The following is a 25,030-nucleotide window of genomic DNA, read 5'->3' on the forward strand; positions in this document are numbered from 1 at the left end:
TGACCTGGTATTGCAGTACTTCCAGGACCGGTGCACTTCTCTTATCCAGTTATCCAAAAATAGAATCATGTCTCTTTTCAGCAACAAAAATCCATAAGAACAGATTTTTGTCTCCTGTGTCTTATTTCGTGTCAATTTATTGTGTCTTTTTGTTGTTTTGTTTCTTATCTCTCTTAGCAAACAAGCATTTGCAGATAAGAAGACCCTTTTCTTTGTCCAAAAGGATTACTGCATTGATCCAATTATTTCTTTAATGGAGCAACTTGTGATTTGCTAATTCAATTGGATCTCCGAATGAATGAAACTATTAATCTGACGTAGTGTGTCTCCCTCTTGTGGACCCAGTGACGGAATAAAGGCAAGTGAGGATTATGACACACCTTTTAGAACCCTGCTGTTGCAGCATGCAGCTTCCTTGTCTATTTACTTGCCGGTGGCCCGAGAAACAATTGTGATGCACCTTGAAGTGCTGTTTCTGTGACATGCTGTGAATATTCCGAAAGAAGCTGGGCAGACAGTGTGATTAATTGCCTGGGGAGACGAGGACGGAACGGCAGGCCGACTAATCAGCGGGCGTCGTTGCACTTATGGTCAAGGGGAGGAGTTCATGCAAATTTTGCAGGCATCTCGTTTGAAAAGTCCTCGGCTCATGTGCGTGCCTTTGCAGACAGAGAGGTGTAAAGAGGGTCCCAGTGAAGGTGTCAGGCTTTTCAGGCTAGTCGGGCCTAGAATGTGCAGCAATGGAGTGTTGTGGGCCGCCGCTAAATAAAGTATACGGCGTGTGGCGTGGCTGTCTCCTACAGTTGTCAGGCCTAGCCTGAGAAGCGGGCGCTTTCCTGGGTCCCATTTCGGGTTATCGCTTCTCGGCCTTTTGGCTAAGATCAAGTGTAGTATCTGTTCTTATCAGTTTAATATCTGATACGCCCCCTATCTGGGGGCCATATATTAAATGGATTTTTAGAACAGGGAGATGGAAGAAGAGCTTGCTCTGTCCACTCCACGCATTGACCTGGTATTGCAGTACTTCCAGGACCGGTGCACTTCTCTTATCCAGTTATCCAAAAATAGAATCATGTCTCTTTTCAGCAACAAAAATCCATAAGAACAGATTTTTGTCTCCTGTGTCTTATTTCGTGTCAATTTATTGTGTCTTTTTGTTGTTTTGTTTCTTATCTCTCTTAGCAAACAAGCATTTGCAGATAAGAAGACCCTTTTCTTTGTCCAAAAGGATTACTGCATTGATCCAATTATTTCTTTAATGGAGCAACTTGTGATTTGCTAATTCAATTGGATCTCCGAATGAATGAAACTATTAATCTGACGTAGTGTGTCTCCCTCTTGTGGACCCAGTGACGGAATAAAGGCAAGTGAGGATTATGACACACCTTTTAGAACCCTGCTGTTGCAGCATGCAGCTTCCTTGTCTATTTACTTGCCGGTGGCCCGAGAAACAATTGTGATGCACCTTGAAGTGCTGTTTCTGTGACATGCTGTGAATATTCCGAAAGAAGCTGGGCAGACAGTGTGATTAATTGCCTGGGGAGACGAGGACGGAACGGCAGGCCGACTAATCAGCGGGCGTCGTTGCACTTATGGTCAAGGGGAGGAGTTCATGCAAATTTTGCAGGCATCTCGTTTGAAAAGTCCTCGGCTCATGTGCGTGCCTTTGCAGACAGAGAGGTGTAAAGAGGGTCCCAGTGAAGGTGTCAGGCTTTTCAGGCTAGTCGGGCCTAGAATGTGCAGCAATGGAGTGTTGTGGGCCGCCGCTAAATAAAGTATACGGCGTGTGGCGTGGCTGTCTCCTACAGTTGTCAGGCCTAGCCTGAGAAGCGGGCGCTTTCCTGGGTCCCATTTCGGGTTATCGCTTCTCGGCCTTTTGGCTAAGATCAAGTGTAGTATCTGTTCTTATCAGTTTAATATCTGATACGCCCCCTATCTGGGGGCCATATATTAAATGGATTTTTAGAACAGGGAGATGGAAGAAGAGCTTGCTCTGTCCACTCCACGCATTGACCTGGTATTGCAGTACTTCCAGGACCGGTGCACTTCTCTTATCCAGTTATCCAAAAATAGAATCATGTCTCTTTTCAGCAACAAAAATCCATAAGAACAGATTTTTGTCTCCTGTGTCTTATTTCGTGTCAATTTATTGTGTCTTTTTGTTGTTTTGTTTCTTATCTCTCTTAGCAAACAAGCATTTGCAGATAAGAAGACCCTTTTCTTTGTCCAAAAGGATTACTGCATTGATCCAATTATTTCTTTAATGGAGCAACTTGTGATTTGCTAATTCAATTGGATCTCCGAATGAATGAAACTATTAATCTGACGTAGTGTGTCTCCCTCTTGTGGACCCAGTGACGGAATAAAGGCAAGTGAGGATTATGACACACCTTTTAGAACCCTGCTGTTGCAGCATGCAGCTTCCTTGTCTATTTACTTGCCGGTGGCCCGAGAAACAATTGTGATGCACCTTGAAGTGCTGTTTCTGTGACATGCTGTGAATATTCCGAAAGAAGCTGGGCAGACAGTGTGATTAATTGCCTGGGGAGACGAGGACGGAACGGCAGGCCGACTAATCAGCGGGCGTCGTTGCACTTATGGTCAAGGGGAGGAGTTCATGCAAATTTTGCAGGCATCTCGTTTGAAAAGTCCTCGGCTCATGTGCGTGCCTTTGCAGACAGAGAGGTGTAAAGAGGGTCCCAGTGAAGGTGTCAGGCTTTTCAGGCTAGTCGGGCCTAGAATGTGCAGCAATGGAGTGTTGTGGGCCGCCGCTAAATAAAGTATACGGCGTGTGGCGTGGCTGTCTCCTACAGTTGTCAGGCCTAGCCTGAGAAGCGGGCGCTTTCCTGGGTCCCATTTCGGGTTATCGCTTCTCGGCCTTTTGGCTAAGATCAAGTGTAGTATCTGTTCTTATCAGTTTAATATCTGATACGCCCCCTATCTGGGGGCCATATATTAAATGGATTTTTAGAACAGGGAGATGGAAGAAGAGCTTGCTCTGTCCACTCCACGCATTGACCTGGTATTGCAGTACTTCCAGGACCGGTGCACTTCTCTTATCCAGTTATCCAAAAATAGAATCATGTCTCTTTTCAGCAACAAAAATCCATAAGAACAGATTTTTGTCTCCTGTGTCTTATTTCGTGTCAATTTATTGTGTCTTTTTGTTGTTTTGTTTCTTATCTCTCTTAGCAAACAAGCATTTGCAGATAAGAAGACCCTTTTCTTTGTCCAAAAGGATTACTGCATTGATCCAATTATTTCTTTAATGGAGCAACTTGTGATTTGCTAATTCAATTGGATCTCCGAATGAATGAAACTATTAATCTGACGTAGTGTGTCTCCCTCTTGTGGACCCAGTGACGGAATAAAGGCAAGTGAGGATTATGACACACCTTTTAGAACCCTGCTGTTGCAGCATGCAGCTTCCTTGTCTATTTACTTGCCGGTGGCCCGAGAAACAATTGTGATGCACCTTGAAGTGCTGTTTCTGTGACATGCTGTGAATATTCCGAAAGAAGCTGGGCAGACAGTGTGATTAATTGCCTGGGGAGACGAGGACGGAACGGCAGGCCGACTAATCAGCGGGCGTCGTTGCACTTATGGTCAAGGGGAGGAGTTCATGCAAATTTTGCAGGCATCTCGTTTGAAAAGTCCTCGGCTCATGTGCGTGCCTTTGCAGACAGAGAGGTGTAAAGAGGGTCCCAGTGAAGGTGTCAGGCTTTTCAGGCTAGTCGGGCCTAGAATGTGCAGCAATGGAGTGTTGTGGGCCGCCGCTAAATAAAGTATACGGCGTGTGGCGTGGCTGTCTCCTACAGTTGTCAGGCCTAGCCTGAGAAGCGGGCGCTTTCCTGGGTCCCATTTCGGGTTATCGCTTCTCGGCCTTTTGGCTAAGATCAAGTGTAGTATCTGTTCTTATCAGTTTAATATCTGATACGCCCCCTATCTGGGGGCCATATATTAAATGGATTTTTAGAACAGGGAGATGGAAGAAGAGCTTGCTCTGTCCACTCCACGCATTGACCTGGTATTGCAGTACTTCCAGGACCGGTGCACTTCTCTTATCCAGTTATCCAAAAATAGAATCATGTCTCTTTTCAGCAACAAAAATCCATAAGAACAGATTTTTGTCTCCTGTGTCTTATTTCGTGTCAATTTATTGTGTCTTTTTGTTGTTTTGTTTCTTATCTCTCTTAGCAAACAAGCATTTGCAGATAAGAAGACCCTTTTCTTTGTCCAAAAGGATTACTGCATTGATCCAATTATTTCTTTAATGGAGCAACTTGTGATTTGCTAATTCAATTGGATCTCCGAATGAATGAAACTATTAATCTGACGTAGTGTGTCTCCCTCTTGTGGACCCAGTGACGGAATAAAGGCAAGTGAGGATTATGACACACCTTTTAGAACCCTGCTGTTGCAGCATGCAGCTTCCTTGTCTATTTACTTGCCGGTGGCCCGAGAAACAATTGTGATGCACCTTGAAGTGCTGTTTCTGTGACATGCTGTGAATATTCCGAAAGAAGCTGGGCAGACAGTGTGATTAATTGCCTGGGGAGACGAGGACGGAACGGCAGGCCGACTAATCAGCGGGCGTCGTTGCACTTATGGTCAAGGGGAGGAGTTCATGCAAATTTTGCAGGCATCTCGTTTGAAAAGTCCTCGGCTCATGTGCGTGCCTTTGCAGACAGAGAGGTGTAAAGAGGGTCCCAGTGAAGGTGTCAGGCTTTTCAGGCTAGTCGGGCCTAGAATGTGCAGCAATGGAGTGTTGTGGGCCGCCGCTAAATAAAGTATACGGCGTGTGGCGTGGCTGTCTCCTACAGTTGTCAGGCCTAGCCTGAGAAGCGGGCGCTTTCCTGGGTCCCATTTCGGGTTATCGCTTCTCGGCCTTTTGGCTAAGATCAAGTGTAGTATCTGTTCTTATCAGTTTAATATCTGATACGCCCCCTATCTGGGGGCCATATATTAAATGGATTTTTAGAACAGGGAGATGGAAGAAGAGCTTGCTCTGTCCACTCCACGCATTGACCTGGTATTGCAGTACTTCCAGGACCGGTGCACTTCTCTTATCCAGTTATCCAAAAATAGAATCATGTCTCTTTTCAGCAACAAAAATCCATAAGAACAGATTTTTGTCTCCTGTGTCTTATTTCGTGTCAATTTATTGTGTCTTTTTGTTGTTTTGTTTCTTATCTCTCTTAGCAAACAAGCATTTGCAGATAAGAAGACCCTTTTCTTTGTCCAAAAGGATTACTGCATTGATCCAATTATTTCTTTAATGGAGCAACTTGTGATTTGCTAATTCAATTGGATCTCCGAATGAATGAAACTATTAATCTGACGTAGTGTGTCTCCCTCTTGTGGACCCAGTGACGGAATAAAGGCAAGTGAGGATTATGACACACCTTTTAGAACCCTGCTGTTGCAGCATGCAGCTTCCTTGTCTATTTACTTGCCGGTGGCCCGAGAAACAATTGTGATGCACCTTGAAGTGCTGTTTCTGTGACATGCTGTGAATATTCCGAAAGAAGCTGGGCAGACAGTGTGATTAATTGCCTGGGGAGACGAGGACGGAACGGCAGGCCGACTAATCAGCGGGCGTCGTTGCACTTATGGTCAAGGGGAGGAGTTCATGCAAATTTTGCAGGCATCTCGTTTGAAAAGTCCTCGGCTCATGTGCGTGCCTTTGCAGACAGAGAGGTGTAAAGAGGGTCCCAGTGAAGGTGTCAGGCTTTTCAGGCTAGTCGGGCCTAGAATGTGCAGCAATGGAGTGTTGTGGGCCGCCGCTAAATAAAGTATACGGCGTGTGGCGTGGCTGTCTCCTACAGTTGTCAGGCCTAGCCTGAGAAGCGGGCGCTTTCCTGGGTCCCATTTCGGGTTATCGCTTCTCGGCCTTTTGGCTAAGATCAAGTGTAGTATCTGTTCTTATCAGTTTAATATCTGATACGCCCCCTATCTGGGGGCCATATATTAAATGGATTTTTAGAACAGGGAGATGGAAGAAGAGCTTGCTCTGTCCACTCCACGCATTGACCTGGTATTGCAGTACTTCCAGGACCGGTGCACTTCTCTTATCCAGTTATCCAAAAATAGAATCATGTCTCTTTTCAGCAACAAAAATCCATAAGAACAGATTTTTGTCTCCTGTGTCTTATTTCGTGTCAATTTATTGTGTCTTTTTGTTGTTTTGTTTCTTATCTCTCTTAGCAAACAAGCATTTGCAGATAAGAAGACCCTTTTCTTTGTCCAAAAGGATTACTGCATTGATCCAATTATTTCTTTAATGGAGCAACTTGTGATTTGCTAATTCAATTGGATCTCCGAATGAATGAAACTATTAATCTGACGTAGTGTGTCTCCCTCTTGTGGACCCAGTGACGGAATAAAGGCAAGTGAGGATTATGACACACCTTTTAGAACCCTGCTGTTGCAGCATGCAGCTTCCTTGTCTATTTACTTGCCGGTGGCCCGAGAAACAATTGTGATGCACCTTGAAGTGCTGTTTCTGTGACATGCTGTGAATATTCCGAAAGAAGCTGGGCAGACAGTGTGATTAATTGCCTGGGGAGACGAGGACGGAACGGCAGGCCGACTAATCAGCGGGCGTCGTTGCACTTATGGTCAAGGGGAGGAGTTCATGCAAATTTTGCAGGCATCTCGTTTGAAAAGTCCTCGGCTCATGTGCGTGCCTTTGCAGACAGAGAGGTGTAAAGAGGGTCCCAGTGAAGGTGTCAGGCTTTTCAGGCTAGTCGGGCCTAGAATGTGCAGCAATGGAGTGTTGTGGGCCGCCGCTAAATAAAGTATACGGCGTGTGGCGTGGCTGTCTCCTACAGTTGTCAGGCCTAGCCTGAGAAGCGGGCGCTTTCCTGGGTCCCATTTCGGGTTATCGCTTCTCGGCCTTTTGGCTAAGATCAAGTGTAGTATCTGTTCTTATCAGTTTAATATCTGATACGCCCCCTATCTGGGGGCCATATATTAAATGGATTTTTAGAACAGGGAGATGGAAGAAGAGCTTGCTCTGTCCACTCCACGCATTGACCTGGTATTGCAGTACTTCCAGGACCGGTGCACTTCTCTTATCCAGTTATCCAAAAATAGAATCATGTCTCTTTTCAGCAACAAAAATCCATAAGAACAGATTTTTGTCTCCTGTGTCTTATTTCGTGTCAATTTATTGTGTCTTTTTGTTGTTTTGTTTCTTATCTCTCTTAGCAAACAAGCATTTGCAGATAAGAAGACCCTTTTCTTTGTCCAAAAGGATTACTGCATTGATCCAATTATTTCTTTAATGGAGCAACTTGTGATTTGCTAATTCAATTGGATCTCCGAATGAATGAAACTATTAATCTGACGTAGTGTGTCTCCCTCTTGTGGACCCAGTGACGGAATAAAGGCAAGTGAGGATTATGACACACCTTTTAGAACCCTGCTGTTGCAGCATGCAGCTTCCTTGTCTATTTACTTGCCGGTGGCCCGAGAAACAATTGTGATGCACCTTGAAGTGCTGTTTCTGTGACATGCTGTGAATATTCCGAAAGAAGCTGGGCAGACAGTGTGATTAATTGCCTGGGGAGACGAGGACGGAACGGCAGGCCGACTAATCAGCGGGCGTCGTTGCACTTATGGTCAAGGGGAGGAGTTCATGCAAATTTTGCAGGCATCTCGTTTGAAAAGTCCTCGGCTCATGTGCGTGCCTTTGCAGACAGAGAGGTGTAAAGAGGGTCCCAGTGAAGGTGTCAGGCTTTTCAGGCTAGTCGGGCCTAGAATGTGCAGCAATGGAGTGTTGTGGGCCGCCGCTAAATAAAGTATACGGCGTGTGGCGTGGCTGTCTCCTACAGTTGTCAGGCCTAGCCTGAGAAGCGGGCGCTTTCCTGGGTCCCATTTCGGGTTATCGCTTCTCGGCCTTTTGGCTAAGATCAAGTGAGTACCTGTCTGAGTAGGGTTTGCCTGTGCCTGAAAGGACCATGGGAAAGCTTGGTCTGGCCAGAGGGCCGGTGGCTTTGAAAGCCTGGGCTAGAGCCCCTGGAGTGGTGACCCAGGGGTGCCAAAATCACTTGGGGCGTGGGACCCTCACTTGATGCGGCACTTTGCACAAACCCCACTTTCATGCCACACACCTTTCCTTGCCCCGGCCTTTTGGCTAGGCAGGAATAATTTTTAACATCTCGGCCGAAAGGCTGGGGCCGTTATACACGGCACTATTTATTTTCTCACCTGTTTTGTCACTCCACTTTTTTCTATGTTTTATTCACGGATTTTAGGGTGCGGATAAGGTCCTTATGGGCTCTATACCCCCGAAGATCTAGGGGGGGCTGTGTGGCCATCAGGTTCCGGTCCCCCTGAAAACCCCATCGTTGGCTCACCCTCCCGGGGGTGAGCTAGTTGTCGAGCCCTGGGTGAAGCCTCGGTGGATCCCAGGGCCAAAGGGACCCCCCCTAGCCTCGCAGCGAAGGGGGGTCTGAAGACCCTTGCCCCCTAAGGGTCCTTATGGATCCGGGGGTCGGGGACTAGGGCCCTTCCTTTATTGAGGAGGGCCAGTTCTGCATCCCTTGTGCACGTTTTTTAAGTTTTCACTTATTTTTTCGGACACTTGGGCACGAGAGCACTGATTGGAGTCTTTCAGACTACCTAGGCTTTCAATAAAAAAAAAAAAAAAATCTGTTCTTATCAGTTTAATATCTGATACGCCCCCTATCTGGGGGCCATATATTAAATGGATTTTTAGAACAGGGAGATGGAAGAAGAGCTTGCTCTGTCCACTCCACGCATTGACCTGGTATTGCAGTACTTCCAGGACCGGTGCACTTCTCTTATCCAGTTATCCAAAAATAGAATCATGTCTCTTTTCAGCAACAAAAATCCATAAGAACAGATTTTTGTCTCCTGTGTCTTATTTCGTGTCAATTTATTGTGTCTTTTTGTTGTTTTGTTTCTTATCTCTCTTAGCAAACAAGCATTTGCAGATAAGAAGACCCTTTTCTTTGTCCAAAAGGATTACTGCATTGATCCAATTATTTCTTTAATGGAGCAACTTGTGATTTGCTAATTCAATTGGATCTCCGAATGAATGAAACTATTAATCTGACGTAGTGTGTCTCCCTCTTGTGGACCCAGTGACGGAATAAAGGCAAGTGAGGATTATGACACACCTTTTAGAACCCTGCTGTTGCAGCATGCAGCTTCCTTGTCTATTTACTTGCCGGTGGCCCGAGAAACAATTGTGATGCACCTTGAAGTGCTGTTTCTGTGACATGCTGTGAATATTCCGAAAGAAGCTGGGCAGACAGTGTGATTAATTGCCTGGGGAGACGAGGACGGAACGGCAGGCCGACTAATCAGCGGGCGTCGTTGCACTTATGGTCAAGGGGAGGAGTTCATGCAAATTTTGCAGGCATCTCGTTTGAAAAGTCCTCGGCTCATGTGCGTGCCTTTGCAGACAGAGAGGTGTAAAGAGGGTCCCAGTGAAGGTGTCAGGCTTTTCAGGCTAGTCGGGCCTAGAATGTGCAGCAATGGAGTGTTGTGGGCCGCCGCTAAATAAAGTATACGGCGTGTGGCGTGGCTGTCTCCTACAGTTGTCAGGCCTAGCCTGAGAAGCGGGCGCTTTCCTGGGTCCCATTTCGGGTTATCGCTTCTCGGCCTTTTGGCTAAGATCAAGTGTAGTATCTGTTCTTATCAGTTTAATATCTGATACGCCCCCTATCTGGGGGCCATATATTAAATGGATTTTTAGAACAGGGAGATGGAAGAAGAGCTTGCTCTGTCCACTCCACGCATTGACCTGGTATTGCAGTACTTCCAGGACCGGTGCACTTCTCTTATCCAGTTATCCAAAAATAGAATCATGTCTCTTTTCAGCAACAAAAATCCATAAGAACAGATTTTTGTCTCCTGTGTCTTATTTCGTGTCAATTTATTGTGTCTTTTTGTTGTTTTGTTTCTTATCTCTCTTAGCAAACAAGCATTTGCAGATAAGAAGACCCTTTTCTTTGTCCAAAAGGATTACTGCATTGATCCAATTATTTCTTTAATGGAGCAACTTGTGATTTGCTAATTCAATTGGATCTCCGAATGAATGAAACTATTAATCTGACGTAGTGTGTCTCCCTCTTGTGGACCCAGTGACGGAATAAAGGCAAGTGAGGATTATGACACACCTTTTAGAACCCTGCTGTTGCAGCATGCAGCTTCCTTGTCTATTTACTTGCCGGTGGCCCGAGAAACAATTGTGATGCACCTTGAAGTGCTGTTTCTGTGACATGCTGTGAATATTCCGAAAGAAGCTGGGCAGACAGTGTGATTAATTGCCTGGGGAGACGAGGACGGAACGGCAGGCCGACTAATCAGCGGGCGTCGTTGCACTTATGGTCAAGGGGAGGAGTTCATGCAAATTTTGCAGGCATCTCGTTTGAAAAGTCCTCGGCTCATGTGCGTGCCTTTGCAGACAGAGAGGTGTAAAGAGGGTCCCAGTGAAGGTGTCAGGCTTTTCAGGCTAGTCGGGCCTAGAATGTGCAGCAATGGAGTGTTGTGGGCCGCCGCTAAATAAAGTATACGGCGTGTGGCGTGGCTGTCTCCTACAGTTGTCAGGCCTAGCCTGAGAAGCGGGCGCTTTCCTGGGTCCCATTTCGGGTTATCGCTTCTCGGCCTTTTGGCTAAGATCAAGTGTAGTATCTGTTCTTATCAGTTTAATATCTGATACGCCCCCTATCTGGGGGCCATATATTAAATGGATTTTTAGAACAGGGAGATGGAAGAAGAGCTTGCTCTGTCCACTCCACGCATTGACCTGGTATTGCAGTACTTCCAGGACCGGTGCACTTCTCTTATCCAGTTATCCAAAAATAGAATCATGTCTCTTTTCAGCAACAAAAATCCATAAGAACAGATTTTTGTCTCCTGTGTCTTATTTCGTGTCAATTTATTGTGTCTTTTTGTTGTTTTGTTTCTTATCTCTCTTAGCAAACAAGCATTTGCAGATAAGAAGACCCTTTTCTTTGTCCAAAAGGATTACTGCATTGATCCAATTATTTCTTTAATGGAGCAACTTGTGATTTGCTAATTCAATTGGATCTCCGAATGAATGAAACTATTAATCTGACGTAGTGTGTCTCCCTCTTGTGGACCCAGTGACGGAATAAAGGCAAGTGAGGATTATGACACACCTTTTAGAACCCTGCTGTTGCAGCATGCAGCTTCCTTGTCTATTTACTTGCCGGTGGCCCGAGAAACAATTGTGATGCACCTTGAAGTGCTGTTTCTGTGACATGCTGTGAATATTCCGAAAGAAGCTGGGCAGACAGTGTGATTAATTGCCTGGGGAGACGAGGACGGAACGGCAGGCCGACTAATCAGCGGGCGTCGTTGCACTTATGGTCAAGGGGAGGAGTTCATGCAAATTTTGCAGGCATCTCGTTTGAAAAGTCCTCGGCTCATGTGCGTGCCTTTGCAGACAGAGAGGTGTAAAGAGGGTCCCAGTGAAGGTGTCAGGCTTTTCAGGCTAGTCGGGCCTAGAATGTGCAGCAATGGAGTGTTGTGGGCCGCCGCTAAATAAAGTATACGGCGTGTGGCGTGGCTGTCTCCTACAGTTGTCAGGCCTAGCCTGAGAAGCGGGCGCTTTCCTGGGTCCCATTTCGGGTTATCGCTTCTCGGCCTTTTGGCTAAGATCAAGTGTAGTATCTGTTCTTATCAGTTTAATATCTGATACGCCCCCTATCTGGGGGCCATATATTAAATGGATTTTTAGAACAGGGAGATGGAAGAAGAGCTTGCTCTGTCCACTCCACGCATTGACCTGGTATTGCAGTACTTCCAGGACCGGTGCACTTCTCTTATCCAGTTATCCAAAAATAGAATCATGTCTCTTTTCAGCAACAAAAATCCATAAGAACAGATTTTTGTCTCCTGTGTCTTATTTCGTGTCAATTTATTGTGTCTTTTTGTTGTTTTGTTTCTTATCTCTCTTAGCAAACAAGCATTTGCAGATAAGAAGACCCTTTTCTTTGTCCAAAAGGATTACTGCATTGATCCAATTATTTCTTTAATGGAGCAACTTGTGATTTGCTAATTCAATTGGATCTCCGAATGAATGAAACTATTAATCTGACGTAGTGTGTCTCCCTCTTGTGGACCCAGTGACGGAATAAAGGCAAGTGAGGATTATGACACACCTTTTAGAACCCTGCTGTTGCAGCATGCAGCTTCCTTGTCTATTTACTTGCCGGTGGCCCGAGAAACAATTGTGATGCACCTTGAAGTGCTGTTTCTGTGACATGCTGTGAATATTCCGAAAGAAGCTGGGCAGACAGTGTGATTAATTGCCTGGGGAGACGAGGACGGAACGGCAGGCCGACTAATCAGCGGGCGTCGTTGCACTTATGGTCAAGGGGAGGAGTTCATGCAAATTTTGCAGGCATCTCGTTTGAAAAGTCCTCGGCTCATGTGCGTGCCTTTGCAGACAGAGAGGTGTAAAGAGGGTCCCAGTGAAGGTGTCAGGCTTTTCAGGCTAGTCGGGCCTAGAATGTGCAGCAATGGAGTGTTGTGGGCCGCCGCTAAATAAAGTATACGGCGTGTGGCGTGGCTGTCTCCTACAGTTGTCAGGCCTAGCCTGAGAAGCGGGCGCTTTCCTGGGTCCCATTTCGGGTTATCGCTTCTCGGCCTTTTGGCTAAGATCAAGTGTAGTATCTGTTCTTATCAGTTTAATATCTGATACGCCCCCTATCTGGGGGCCATATATTAAATGGATTTTTAGAACAGGGAGATGGAAGAAGAGCTTGCTCTGTCCACTCCACGCATTGACCTGGTATTGCAGTACTTCCAGGACCGGTGCACTTCTCTTATCCAGTTATCCAAAAATAGAATCATGTCTCTTTTCAGCAACAAAAATCCATAAGAACAGATTTTTGTCTCCTGTGTCTTATTTCGTGTCAATTTATTGTGTCTTTTTGTTGTTTTGTTTCTTATCTCTCTTAGCAAACAAGCATTTGCAGATAAGAAGACCCTTTTCTTTGTCCAAAAGGATTACTGCATTGATCCAATTATTTCTTTAATGGAGCAACTTGTGATTTGCTAATTCAATTGGATCTCCGAATGAATGAAACTATTAATCTGACGTAGTGTGTCTCCCTCTTGTGGACCCAGTGACGGAATAAAGGCAAGTGAGGATTATGACACACCTTTTAGAACCCTGCTGTTGCAGCATGCAGCTTCCTTGTCTATTTACTTGCCGGTGGCCCGAGAAACAATTGTGATGCACCTTGAAGTGCTGTTTCTGTGACATGCTGTGAATATTCCGAAAGAAGCTGGGCAGACAGTGTGATTAATTGCCTGGGGAGACGAGGACGGAACGGCAGGCCGACTAATCAGCGGGCGTCGTTGCACTTATGGTCAAGGGGAGGAGTTCATGCAAATTTTGCAGGCATCTCGTTTGAAAAGTCCTCGGCTCATGTGCGTGCCTTTGCAGACAGAGAGGTGTAAAGAGGGTCCCAGTGAAGGTGTCAGGCTTTTCAGGCTAGTCGGGCCTAGAATGTGCAGCAATGGAGTGTTGTGGGCCGCCGCTAAATAAAGTATACGGCGTGTGGCGTGGCTGTCTCCTACAGTTGTCAGGCCTAGCCTGAGAAGCGGGCGCTTTCCTGGGTCCCATTTCGGGTTATCGCTTCTCGGCCTTTTGGCTAAGATCAAGTGTAGTATCTGTTCTTATCAGTTTAATATCTGATACGCCCCCTATCTGGGGGCCATATATTAAATGGATTTTTAGAACAGGGAGATGGAAGAAGAGCTTGCTCTGTCCACTCCACGCATTGACCTGGTATTGCAGTACTTCCAGGACCGGTGCACTTCTCTTATCCAGTTATCCAAAAATAGAATCATGTCTCTTTTCAGCAACAAAAATCCATAAGAACAGATTTTTGTCTCCTGTGTCTTATTTCGTGTCAATTTATTGTGTCTTTTTGTTGTTTTGTTTCTTATCTCTCTTAGCAAACAAGCATTTGCAGATAAGAAGACCCTTTTCTTTGTCCAAAAGGATTACTGCATTGATCCAATTATTTCTTTAATGGAGCAACTTGTGATTTGCTAATTCAATTGGATCTCCGAATGAATGAAACTATTAATCTGACGTAGTGTGTCTCCCTCTTGTGGACCCAGTGACGGAATAAAGGCAAGTGAGGATTATGACACACCTTTTAGAACCCTGCTGTTGCAGCATGCAGCTTCCTTGTCTATTTACTTGCCGGTGGCCCGAGAAACAATTGTGATGCACCTTGAAGTGCTGTTTCTGTGACATGCTGTGAATATTCCGAAAGAAGCTGGGCAGACAGTGTGATTAATTGCCTGGGGAGACGAGGACGGAACGGCAGGCCGACTAATCAGCGGGCGTCGTTGCACTTATGGTCAAGGGGAGGAGTTCATGCAAATTTTGCAGGCATCTCGTTTGAAAAGTCCTCGGCTCATGTGCGTGCCTTTGCAGACAGAGAGGTGTAAAGAGGGTCCCAGTGAAGGTGTCAGGCTTTTCAGGCTAGTCGGGCCTAGAATGTGCAGCAATGGAGTGTTGTGGGCCGCCGCTAAATAAAGTATACGGCGTGTGGCGTGGCTGTCTCCTACAGTTGTCAGGCCTAGCCTGAGAAGCGGGCGCTTTCCTGGGTCCCATTTCGGGTTATCGCTTCTCGGCCTTTTGGCTAAGATCAAGTGTAGTATCTGTTCTTATCAGTTTAATATCTGATACGCCCCCTATCTGGGGGCCATATATTAAATGGATTTTTAGAACAGGGAGATGGAAGAAGAGCTTGCTCTGTCCACTCCACGCATTGACCTGGTATTGCAGTACTTCCAGGACCGGTGCACTTCTCTTATCCAGTTATCCAAAAATAGAATCATGTCTCTTTTCAGCAACAAAAATCCATAAGAACAGATTTTTGTCTCCTGTGTCTTATTTCGTGTCAATTTATTGTGTCTTTTTGTTGTTTTGTTTCTTATCTCTCTTAGCAAACAAGCATTTGCAGATAAGAAGACCCTTTTCTTTGTCCAAAAGGATTACTGCATTGATCCAATTATTTCTTTAATGGAGCAACTTGTGATTTGCTAATTCAATTGGATCTCCGAATGAATGAAACTATTAATCTGACGTAGTGTGTCTCCCTCTTGTGGACCCAGTGACGGAATAAAGGCAAGTGAGGATTATGACACACCTTTTAGAACCCTGCTGTTGCAGCATGCAGCTTCCTTGTCTATTTACTTGCCGGTGGCCCGAGAAACAATTGTGATGCACCTTGAAGTGCTGTTTCTGTGACATGCTGTGAATATTCCGAAAGAAGCTGGGCAGACAGTGTGATTAATTGCCTGGGGAGACGAGGACGGAACGGCAGGCCGACTAATCAGCGGGCGTCGTTGCACTTATGGTCAAGGGGAGGAGTTCATGCAAATTTTGCAGGCATCTCGTTTGAAAAGTCCTCGGCTCATGTGCGTGCCTTTGCAGACAGAGAGGTGTAAAGAGGGTCCCAGTGAAGGTGTCAGGCTTTTCAGGCTAGTCGGGCCTAGAATGTGCAGCAATGGAGTGTTGTGGGCCGCCGCTAAATAAAGTATACGGCGTGTGGCGTGGCTGTCTCCTACAGTTGTCAGGCCTAGCCTGAGAAGCGGGCGCTTTCCTGGGTCCCATTTCGGGTTATCGCTTCTCGGCCTTTTGGCTAAGATCAAGTGTAGTATCTGTTCTTATCAGTTTAATATCTGATACGCCCCCTATCTGGGGGCCATATATTAAATGGATTTTTAGAACAGGGAGATGGAAGAAGAGCTTGCTCTGTCCACTCCACGCATTGACCTGGTATTGCAGTACTTCCAGGACCGGTGCACTTCTCTTATCCAGTTATCCAAAAATAGAATCATGTCTCTTTTCAGCAACAAAAATCCATAAGAACAGATTTTTGTCTCCTGTGTCTTATTTCGTGTCAATTTATTGTGTCTTTTTGTTGTTTTGTTTCTTATCTCTCTTAGCAAACAAGCATTTGCAGATAAGAAGACCCTTTTCTTTGTCCAAAAGGATTACTGCATTGATCCAATTATTTCTTTAATGGAGCAACTTGTGATTTGCTAATTCAATTGGATCTCCGAATGAATGAAACTATTAATCTGACGTAGTGTGTCTCCCTCTTGTGGACCCAGTGACGGAATAAAGGCAAGTGAGGATTATGACACACCTTTTAGAACCCTGCTGTTGCAGCATGCAGCTTCCTTGTCTATTTACTTGCCGGTGGCCCGAGAAACAATTGTGATGCACCTTGAAGTGCTGTTTCTGTGACATGCTGTGAATATTCCGAAAGAAGCTGGGCAGACAGTGTGATTAATTGCCTGGGGAGACGAGGACGGAACGGCAGGCCGACTAATCAGCGGGCGTCGTTGCACTTATGGTCAAGGGGAGGAGTTCATGCAAATTTTGCAGGCATCTCGTTTGAAAAGTCCTCGGCTCATGTGCGTGCCTTTGCAGACAGAGAGGTGTAAAGAGGGTCCCAGTGAAGGTGTCAGGCTTTTCAGGCTAGTCGGGCCTAGAATGTGCAGCAATGGAGTGTTGTGGGCCGCCGCTAAATAAAGTATACGGCGTGTGGCGTGGCTGTCTCCTACAGTTGTCAGGCCTAGCCTGAGAAGCGGGCGCTTTCCTGGGTCCCATTTCGGGTTATCGCTTCTCGGCCTTTTGGCTAAGATCAAGTGTAGTATCTGTTCTTATCAGTTTAATATCTGATACGCCCCCTATCTGGGGGCCATATATTAAATGGATTTTTAGAACAGGGAGATGGAAGAAGAGCTTGCTCTGTCCACTCCACGCATTGACCTGGTATTGCAGTACTTCCAGGACCGGTGCACTTCTCTTATCCAGTTATCCAAAAATAGAATCATGTCTCTTTTCAGCAACAAAAATCCATAAGAACAGATTTTTGTCTCCTGTGTCTTATTTCGTGTCAATTTATTGTGTCTTTTTGTTGTTTTGTTTCTTATCTCTCTTAGCAAACAAGCATTTGCAGATAAGAAGACCCTTTTCTTTGTCCAAAAGGATTACTGCATTGATCCAATTATTTCTTTAATGGAGCAACTTGTGATTTGCTAATTCAATTGGATCTCCGAATGAATGAAACTATTAATCTGACGTAGTGTGTCTCCCTCTTGTGGACCCAGTGACGGAATAAAGGCAAGTGAGGATTATGACACACCTTTTAGAACCCTGCTGTTGCAGCATGCAGCTTCCTTGTCTATTTACTTGCCGGTGGCCCGAGAAACAATTGTGATGCACCTTGAAGTGCTGTTTCTGTGACATGCTGTGAATATTCCGAAAGAAGCTGGGCAGACAGTGTGATTAATTGCCTGGGGAGACGAGGACGGAACGGCAGGCCGACTAATCAGCGGGCGTCGTTGCACTTATGGTCAAGGGGAGGAGTTCATGCAAATTTTGCAGGCATCTCGTTTGAAAAGTCCTCGGCTCATGTGCGTGCCTTTGCAGACAGAGAGGTGTAAAGAGGGTCCCAGTGAAGGTGTCAGGCTTTTCAGGCTAGTCGGGCCTAGAATGTGCAGCAATGGAGTGTTGTGGGCCGCCGCTAAATAAAGTATACGGCGTGTGGCGTGGCTGTCTCCTACAGTTGTCAGGCCTAGCCTGAGAAGCGGGCGCTTTCCTGGGTCCCATTTCGGGTTATCGCTTCTCGGCCTTTTGGCTAAGATCAAGTGTAGTATCTGTTCTTATCAGTTTAATATCTGATACGCCCCCTATCTGGGGGCCATATATTAAATGGATTTTTAGAACAGGGAGATGGAAGAAGAGCTTGCTCTGTCCACTCCACGCATTGACCTGGTATTGCAGTACTTCCAGGACCGGTGCACTTCTCTTATCCAGTTATCCAAAAATAGAATCATGTCTCTTTTCAGCAACAAAAATCCATAAGAACAGATTTTTGTCTCCTGTGTCTTATTTCGTGTCAATTTATTGTGTCTTTTTGTTGTTTTGTTTCTTATCTCTCTTAGCAAACAAGCATTTGCAGATAAGAAGACCCTTTTCTTTGTCCAAAAGGATTACTGCATTGATCCAATTATTTCTTTAATGGAGCAACTTGTGATTTGCTAATTCAATTGGATCTCCGAATGAATGAAACTATTAATCTGACGTAGTGTGTCTCCCTCTTGTGGACCCAGTGACGGAATAAAGGCAAGTGAGGATTATGACACACCTTTTAGAACCCTGCTGTTGCAGCATGCAGCTTCCTTGTCTATTTACTTGCCGGTGGCCCGAGAAACAATTGTGATGCACCTTGAAGTGCTGTTTCTGTGACATGCTGTGAATATTCCGAAAGAAGCTGGGCAGACAGTGTGATTAATTGCCTGGGGAGACGAGGACGGAACGGCAGGCCGACTAATCAGCGGGCGTCGTTGCACTTATGGTCAAGGGGAGGAGTTCATGCAAATTTTGCAGGCATCTCGTTTGAAAAGTCCTCGGCTCATGTGCGTGCCTTTGCAGACAGAGAGGTGTAAAGAGGGTCCCAGTGAAGGTGTCAGGCTTTTCAGGCTAGTCGGGCCTAGAATGTGCAGCAATGGAGTGTTGTGGGCCGCCGCTAAATAAAGTATACGGCGTGTGGCGTGGCTGTCTCCTACAGTTGTCAGGCCTAGCCTGAGAAGCGGGCGCTTTCCTGGGTCCCATTTCGGGTTATCGCTTCTCGGCCTTTTGGCTAAGATCAAGTGTAGTATCTGTTCTTATCAGTTTAATATCTGATACGCCCCCTATCTGGGGGCCATATATTAAATGGATTTTTAGAACAGGGAGATGGAAGAAGAGCTTGCTCTGTCCACTCCACGCATTGACCTGGTATTGCAGTACTTCCAGGACCGGTGCACTTCTCTTATCCAGTTATCCAAAAATAGAATCATGTCTCTTTTCAGCAACAAAAATCCATAAGAACAGATTTTTGTCTCCTGTGTCTTATTTCGTGTCAATTTATTGTGTCTTTTTGTTGTTTTGTTTCTTATCTCTCTTAGCAAACAAGCATTTGCAGATAAGAAGACCCTTTTCTTTGTCCAAAAGGATTACTGCATTGATCCAATTATTTCTTTAATGGAGCAACTTGTGATTTGCTAATTCAATTGGATCTCCGAATGAATGAAACTATTAATCTGACGTAGTGTGTCTCCCTCTTGTGGACCCAGTGACGGAATAAAGGCAAGTGAGGATTATGACACACCTTTTAGAACCCTGCTGTTGCAGCATGCAGCTTCCTTGTCTATTTACTTGCCGGTGGCCCGAGAAACAATTGTGATGCACCTTGAAGTGCTGTTTCTGTGACATGCTGTGAATATTCCGAAAGAAGCTGGGCAGACAGTGTGATTAATTGCCTGGGGAGACGAGGACGGAACGGCAGGCCGACTAATCAGCGGGCGTCGTTGCACTTATGGTCAAGGGGAGGAGTTCATGCAAATTTTGCAGGCATCTCGTTTGAAAAGTCCTCGGCTCATGTGCGTGCCTTTGCAGACAGAGAGGTGTAAAGAGGGTCCCAGTGAAGGTGTCAGGCTTTTCAGGCTAGTCGGGCCTAGAATGTGCAGCAATGGAGTGTTGTGGGCCGCCGCTAAATAAAGTATACGGCGTGTGGCGTGGCTGTCTCCTACAGTTGTCAGGCCTAGCCTGAGAAGCGGGCGCTTTCCTGGGTCCCATTTCGGGTTATCGCTTCTCGGCCTTTTGGCTAAGATCAAGTGTAGTATCTGTTCTTATCAGTTTAATATCTGATACGCCCCCTATCTGGGGGCCATATATTAAATGGATTTTTAGAACAGGGAGATGGAAGAAGAGCTTGCTCTGTCCACTCCACGCATTGACCTGGTATTGCAGTACTTCCAGGACCGGTGCACTTCTCTTATCCAGTTATCCAAAAATAGAATCATGTCTCTTTTCAGCAACAAAAATCCATAAGAACAGATTTTTGTCTCCTGTGTCTTATTTCGTGTCAATTTATTGTGTCTTTTTGTTGTTTTGTTTCTTATCTCTCTTAGCAAACAAGCATTTGCAGATAAGAAGACCCTTTTCTTTGTCCAAAAGGATTACTGCATTGATCCAATTATTTCTTTAATGGAGCAACTTGTGATTTGCTAATTCAATTGGATCTCCGAATGAATGAAACTATTAATCTGACGTAGTGTGTCTCCCTCTTGTGGACCCAGTGACGGAATAAAGGCAAGTGAGGATTATGACACACCTTTTAGAACCCTGCTGTTGCAGCATGCAGCTTCCTTGTCTATTTACTTGCCGGTGGCCCGAGAAACAATTGTGATGCACCTTGAAGTGCTGTTTCTGTGACATGCTGTGAATATTCCGAAAGAAGCTGGGCAGACAGTGTGATTAATTGCCTGGGGAGACGAGGACGGAACGGCAGGCCGACTAATCAGCGGGCGTCGTTGCACTTATGGTCAAGGGGAGGAGTTCATGCAAATTTTGCAGGCATCTCGTTTGAAAAGTCCTCGGCTCATGTGCGTGCCTTTGCAGACAGAGAGGTGTAAAGAGGGTCCCAGTGAAGGTGTCAGGCTTTTCAGGCTAGTCGGGCCTAGAATGTGCAGCAATGGAGTGTTGTGGGCCGCCGCTAAATAAAGTATACGGCGTGTGGCGTGGCTGTCTCCTACAGTTGTCAGGCCTAGCCTGAGAAGCGGGCGCTTTCCTGGGTCCCATTTCGGGTTATCGCTTCTCGGCCTTTTGGCTAAGATCAAGTGTAGTATCTGTTCTTATCAGTTTAATATCTGATACGCCCCCTATCTGGGGGCCATATATTAAATGGATTTTTAGAACAGGGAGATGGAAGAAGAGCTTGCTCTGTCCACTCCACGCATTGACCTGGTATTGCAGTACTTCCAGGACCGGTGCACTTCTCTTATCCAGTTATCCAAAAATAGAATCATGTCTCTTTTCAGCAACAAAAATCCATAAGAACAGATTTTTGTCTCCTGTGTCTTATTTCGTGTCAATTTATTGTGTCTTTTTGTTGTTTTGTTTCTTATCTCTCTTAGCAAACAAGCATTTGCAGATAAGAAGACCCTTTTCTTTGTCCAAAAGGATTACTGCATTGATCCAATTATTTCTTTAATGGAGCAACTTGTGATTTGCTAATTCAATTGGATCTCCGAATGAATGAAACTATTAATCTGACGTAGTGTGTCTCCCTCTTGTGGACCCAGTGACGGAATAAAGGCAAGTGAGGATTATGACACACCTTTTAGAACCCTGCTGTTGCAGCATGCAGCTTCCTTGTCTATTTACTTGCCGGTGGCCCGAGAAACAATTGTGATGCACCTTGAAGTGCTGTTTCTGTGACATGCTGTGAATATTCCGAAAGAAGCTGGGCAGACAGTGTGATTAATTGCCTGGGGAGACGAGGACGGAACGGCAGGCCGACTAATCAGCGGGCGTCGTTGCACTTATGGTCAAGGGGAGGAGTTCATGCAAATTTTGCAGGCATCTCGTTTGAAAAGTCCTCGGCTCATGTGCGTGCCTTTGCAGACAGAGAGGTGTAAAGAGGGTCCCAGTGAAGGTGTCAGGCTTTTCAGGCTAGTCGGGCCTAGAATGTGCAGCAATGGAGTGTTGTGGGCCGCCGCTAAATAAAGTATACGGCGTGTGGCGTGGCTGTCTCCTACAGTTGTCAGGCCTAGCCTGAGAAGCGGGCGCTTTCCTGGGTCCCATTTCGGGTTATCGCTTCTCGGCCTTCTGGCCAAGATCACGTGTAGGGTTTATTGCCCAGCGTGGTCTGGTCAGGGGGTTTTTCTGGAGGTCCTTCCGTGGGGCCTCCCGGCGGCGGGGAGTGATCGTCTGGGAGCCTTGGTATCTTGGATTGTGCGACTGGCAGTATGGCTGCTTTAAAGAACACCATTCGTTTTGCTGTGGATGAAGAAAGAAAAGAGTCCTGTAATTTGGATTACATTTGCAAGGAAGTCCTGGAAAAGTTCTGCAGAGTTCAGTTAAGTAGCGATATTTTATGCCTGCAAGATTTTCCAAGACAAGGGCTTTACGATGTTACTTTTTTCACTTGGAATGACTGTATAAGAGTTTTTGAGATCTTGAGAAAACACAAGGATAGCCCTATATTGGGCGGGATTGTGGTGTCTAGTCTATTCTCAGGGCAAGAAATACCAATCACTGTGCATTCCTACAACCCTTACCTGGGGATAGAGTATATACAGGCCTTCCTGAGGAGGTACTGCGAGTACGTCAAAGCTGGTGAACGGTTGAAGAATAAATATCTTATCCCTAATGGGAAAATAAAATTCTGGGCGAAGTTGAAGATTGACAGCAATGATATTGGAGGAACAATGCACCCCCCTTCAAACTTTTCGATTGGTGGGAGTAGATGCTTCCTTTTTTACCCAAATCAACCCCAGTATTGTAGAAAATGTTTTCAGTTTGGACACTTGATGCAGGATTGTACAAAAGGAAAATTTTGTAAAAATTGTGGCAGGGAGGGGCATGAAGCCAACAGGTGCCCTGATGAAAGAAAATGTGACCTGTGTGGGGCAGCTAACCATACCTTTAGGACCTGCCCACTTTTTGTGCAGCAAAGGAGAGAGGAAGGGGCGAGACTGTTGACAATACAGAGTGAGAAAGAGGAGGTCCACCGGACTGTTTATGGGGAGGAGGTGGCGAGGGGTGTAGCGCCTGCTGTGTCACCCGTGGCGCGGCGGGATGATGGATCCCCTAGTGTATCCGGTGAAGTCACGTCACTGGCAGCTGAAACTGCTGGTGAGAGAACAGAAAGGTTGTTACAAGTAATGGCTGCTGAGGAGAACACTGTAACAGGCTCAGCAAATATTGAAGAATTTGTATCACCAATGGAGGGTGAGGCTGTCCGGGTTGAGGACACTGACCCTAATGATGAGAGTGAGATGGTGGATGTTTCTGCACCAGTTAAACCTATCCCTGTGCGCAAGGCCATACAGGACGGCAGAAGCAAGAAGAAGCCTCGGTACGATGAAAGTACATCCATGCCAACTGATCCTTTGAAGAGTCTGGAAGCCATTGATAAGGATCTTTTTGGAGTTGCTCATAGTCCGGGGGAAATAACTCCCTTGATTCAGAGTCCCGGAAGTCCAATGGACATGTCTCCACGGAGTGTCGAGACCAGTTCGTTGTTTGGCACGCCTGTGCTAAACATTGCAAGGCTGGGTGGTCAGGAGGATTATTCTGACAACGGGTGACTGTGTCGATTTTAGTTAATGGTCATGTTTTGCTTTGTAATAATATGAATATTGTTGACGCTATGTAGGTTTTGTTCTTGTTTTTCATAATTTTATAAAATAATGGCAGGTATAGATAATATCAGCCTGAAAATAGTGTCAGTAAATGTAAGGTTAATCACCAATAGGCAGCGACGGGCTGTTATACTGCAGGATCTAAAAGGGTTTAATGCAGATGTCTATTGTCTCCAAGAGTGTGGGTTGAAAAGGGAGTTGCCACAGGGTGAGTGGCAGGGTGGGGTGTGTGTGTGGTCGGGTTCACAGGTGAATAAAAATGATGGTGTTGGGATTATAGTAAATAATAAGGGTGTGGTACTAGATAGGTATATTGTTATTGAAGAGGGGAGGTGTATTGTTGTTTTTCTTTGTTATAGGGGGTGGAAAGTGCGTGTGATGTGTGTGTATGCGAGTGCGTGTAAGGTTGAGCGAAAGGAACTTTTTGAAAAGATAAAGTTATTTCTCCCGGGGAGAATCCCCATTATTTTGGTTGGTGATATGAACTGTATTATTGAAAAGGAGGGGAGAGTGGGTGAACAAGCAGGAGGGGTAGATGTCACAGGGTTTTTGTTGAAGCAAATTATTTTGGATTTTTCTTTGACAGATGTGGCTGAGGTATGTTTGGGGAGACCACCACCGCCAACATATCATGCAGATAGGGGTGGTGTAAGTTCACGTTTAGATTATGTGTTTGTGTCAAAAGGGATTGAATGTGAGCGGATGGAACAGGTGAGAATGTATTTTACTGACCACGAGTGTTTGATATGTAATGTGAGTGGGAAGATTGCGAATATGTATGGAAGGGGTGTATGGAAGCTGAATGTGAGATTGTTGGATGATTTGGAAATAAGAAAAGAGTTTGAAAGGAAGTATGTGTGGTGGAAGCAGCGTAAGGGTGAGTTTGGCAATGTGCTTGAATGGTGGGATTGGGTGAAAGGGAGAATGAAAGTGTATTTCAAGGGTTGTGGATACAGGAAAGCGGAAGAGAGAAGAGAGCGGTATGAATGTTTCAATAAGAGAATGGATACTTTGTATAGATTGCGAGATATGGGAGTGGATGTGCAAGAACAGATTAAGAAAGAAAGATGTGCTATAAATAAAATTCTGAGTGAAAGGGGTAGAGAGATTGTTTTTCGTGCGAAAGTGGAGTGTATGGAAAAAGATGAGAAGTGTACTCGATTCTTTTTCAAGAAAATATGTAGTGCAAGTAAGGATATGGATGGTGTGTATGATGGTGAGGGTGATGTAGTGATAGGGGATAGAATGGTTAATGAAGTGGAGCGCTTTTATTCTGAGTTGTATGAAAGGAGGGTATGTGATCAGGGTATGGCTGACGAGGTTCTGGATAGTCTGACTGAGGAGATTTGTGAATTAGATAAGAATGACTTAATGGATGATATTTTGGAGTGTGAGGTGAAAGTGGCTGTGAATGAAGCGCATGAGAATAAAACACCAGGTGCGGATGGGTTGCCTGTGGAAGTGTATAAGACTTTTTGGGAATGTATGGGTGCGGATTTGACGGAAGTATGTGAGTTTATGTGGACGACTGGCAGAATAAGTGAGACAATGTGTGAAGGTTTGGTTGTATTGATTTTTAAAAAAGGTGATAGAAGGACGTTGGGTAACTGGAGGCCTATCACGTTATTGAACGCTGACTATAAGTTGTATGCAAAGGTGTTGGCTGGCAGGATGAGGAGAGTGATTGGTACGATTGTAGGTGAAGACCAAGTGTGTGCGGTTCCTGGAAGGCGTATGAGTGACAACTTAATGTTAGTAAGAGATTTGATTGGTGATTGCATGGTAAGGAAAC

At 45.5% G+C, this 25,030-nt stretch overlaps 20 non-coding genes across 20 annotated transcripts; all 20 read left to right on the forward strand.

The window, feature by feature from the left end:
- The first annotated feature begins 855 nt into the window (after positions 1–855).
- LOC142131416 (U2 spliceosomal RNA) lies at positions 856–1,046 on the forward strand. Its single transcript, XR_012686392.1, has one exon. It is a non-coding gene; the product is annotated as a U2 spliceosomal RNA (small nuclear RNA).
- Positions 1,047–1,860: 814 nt separating this feature from the next.
- On the forward strand, positions 1,861–2,051 carry LOC142131428 (U2 spliceosomal RNA). Its single transcript, XR_012686403.1, has one exon. It is a non-coding gene; the product is annotated as a U2 spliceosomal RNA (small nuclear RNA).
- An 814-nt stretch (positions 2,052–2,865) lies between these two features.
- Positions 2,866–3,056, forward strand: LOC142131440 (U2 spliceosomal RNA). The gene has a single exon (XR_012686412.1). It is a non-coding gene; the product is annotated as a U2 spliceosomal RNA (small nuclear RNA).
- Positions 3,057–3,870: 814 nt separating this feature from the next.
- Positions 3,871–4,061, forward strand: LOC142131442 (U2 spliceosomal RNA). Its single transcript, XR_012686413.1, has one exon. It is a non-coding gene; the product is annotated as a U2 spliceosomal RNA (small nuclear RNA).
- An 814-nt stretch (positions 4,062–4,875) lies between these two features.
- Positions 4,876–5,066, forward strand: LOC142131443 (U2 spliceosomal RNA). The gene has a single exon (XR_012686414.1). It is a non-coding gene; the product is annotated as a U2 spliceosomal RNA (small nuclear RNA).
- Positions 5,067–5,880: 814 nt separating this feature from the next.
- Positions 5,881–6,071, forward strand: LOC142131417 (U2 spliceosomal RNA). The gene has a single exon (XR_012686393.1). It is a non-coding gene; the product is annotated as a U2 spliceosomal RNA (small nuclear RNA).
- An 814-nt stretch (positions 6,072–6,885) lies between these two features.
- Positions 6,886–7,076, forward strand: LOC142131418 (U2 spliceosomal RNA). The gene has a single exon (XR_012686394.1). It is a non-coding gene; the product is annotated as a U2 spliceosomal RNA (small nuclear RNA).
- Positions 7,077–8,628: 1,552 nt separating this feature from the next.
- On the forward strand, positions 8,629–8,810 carry LOC142131438 (U2 spliceosomal RNA). The gene has a single exon (XR_012686411.1). It is a non-coding gene; the product is annotated as a U2 spliceosomal RNA (small nuclear RNA).
- An 814-nt stretch (positions 8,811–9,624) lies between these two features.
- On the forward strand, positions 9,625–9,815 carry LOC142131420 (U2 spliceosomal RNA). Its single transcript, XR_012686395.1, has one exon. It is a non-coding gene; the product is annotated as a U2 spliceosomal RNA (small nuclear RNA).
- An 814-nt stretch (positions 9,816–10,629) lies between these two features.
- LOC142131421 (U2 spliceosomal RNA) lies at positions 10,630–10,820 on the forward strand. Its single transcript, XR_012686396.1, has one exon. It is a non-coding gene; the product is annotated as a U2 spliceosomal RNA (small nuclear RNA).
- An 814-nt stretch (positions 10,821–11,634) lies between these two features.
- On the forward strand, positions 11,635–11,825 carry LOC142131422 (U2 spliceosomal RNA). Its single transcript, XR_012686397.1, has one exon. It is a non-coding gene; the product is annotated as a U2 spliceosomal RNA (small nuclear RNA).
- An 814-nt stretch (positions 11,826–12,639) lies between these two features.
- On the forward strand, positions 12,640–12,830 carry LOC142131423 (U2 spliceosomal RNA). The gene has a single exon (XR_012686398.1). It is a non-coding gene; the product is annotated as a U2 spliceosomal RNA (small nuclear RNA).
- An 814-nt stretch (positions 12,831–13,644) lies between these two features.
- Positions 13,645–13,835, forward strand: LOC142131424 (U2 spliceosomal RNA). The gene has a single exon (XR_012686399.1). It is a non-coding gene; the product is annotated as a U2 spliceosomal RNA (small nuclear RNA).
- An 814-nt stretch (positions 13,836–14,649) lies between these two features.
- Positions 14,650–14,840, forward strand: LOC142131425 (U2 spliceosomal RNA). The gene has a single exon (XR_012686400.1). It is a non-coding gene; the product is annotated as a U2 spliceosomal RNA (small nuclear RNA).
- An 814-nt stretch (positions 14,841–15,654) lies between these two features.
- On the forward strand, positions 15,655–15,845 carry LOC142131426 (U2 spliceosomal RNA). The gene has a single exon (XR_012686401.1). It is a non-coding gene; the product is annotated as a U2 spliceosomal RNA (small nuclear RNA).
- An 814-nt stretch (positions 15,846–16,659) lies between these two features.
- LOC142131427 (U2 spliceosomal RNA) lies at positions 16,660–16,850 on the forward strand. The gene has a single exon (XR_012686402.1). It is a non-coding gene; the product is annotated as a U2 spliceosomal RNA (small nuclear RNA).
- An 814-nt stretch (positions 16,851–17,664) lies between these two features.
- LOC142131429 (U2 spliceosomal RNA) lies at positions 17,665–17,855 on the forward strand. The gene has a single exon (XR_012686404.1). It is a non-coding gene; the product is annotated as a U2 spliceosomal RNA (small nuclear RNA).
- An 814-nt stretch (positions 17,856–18,669) lies between these two features.
- Positions 18,670–18,860, forward strand: LOC142131431 (U2 spliceosomal RNA). Its single transcript, XR_012686405.1, has one exon. It is a non-coding gene; the product is annotated as a U2 spliceosomal RNA (small nuclear RNA).
- Positions 18,861–19,674: 814 nt separating this feature from the next.
- LOC142131432 (U2 spliceosomal RNA) lies at positions 19,675–19,865 on the forward strand. Its single transcript, XR_012686406.1, has one exon. It is a non-coding gene; the product is annotated as a U2 spliceosomal RNA (small nuclear RNA).
- An 814-nt stretch (positions 19,866–20,679) lies between these two features.
- On the forward strand, positions 20,680–20,870 carry LOC142131433 (U2 spliceosomal RNA). Its single transcript, XR_012686407.1, has one exon. It is a non-coding gene; the product is annotated as a U2 spliceosomal RNA (small nuclear RNA).
- Positions 20,871–25,030: the final 4,160 nt, after the last annotated feature.

This window comes from Mixophyes fleayi, unplaced genomic scaffold (assembly GCF_038048845.1).
Source record: "Mixophyes fleayi isolate aMixFle1 unplaced genomic scaffold, aMixFle1.hap1 Scaffold_3454, whole genome shotgun sequence".
Lineage (NCBI taxonomy): Eukaryota > Metazoa > Chordata > Amphibia > Anura > Limnodynastidae > Mixophyes > Mixophyes fleayi.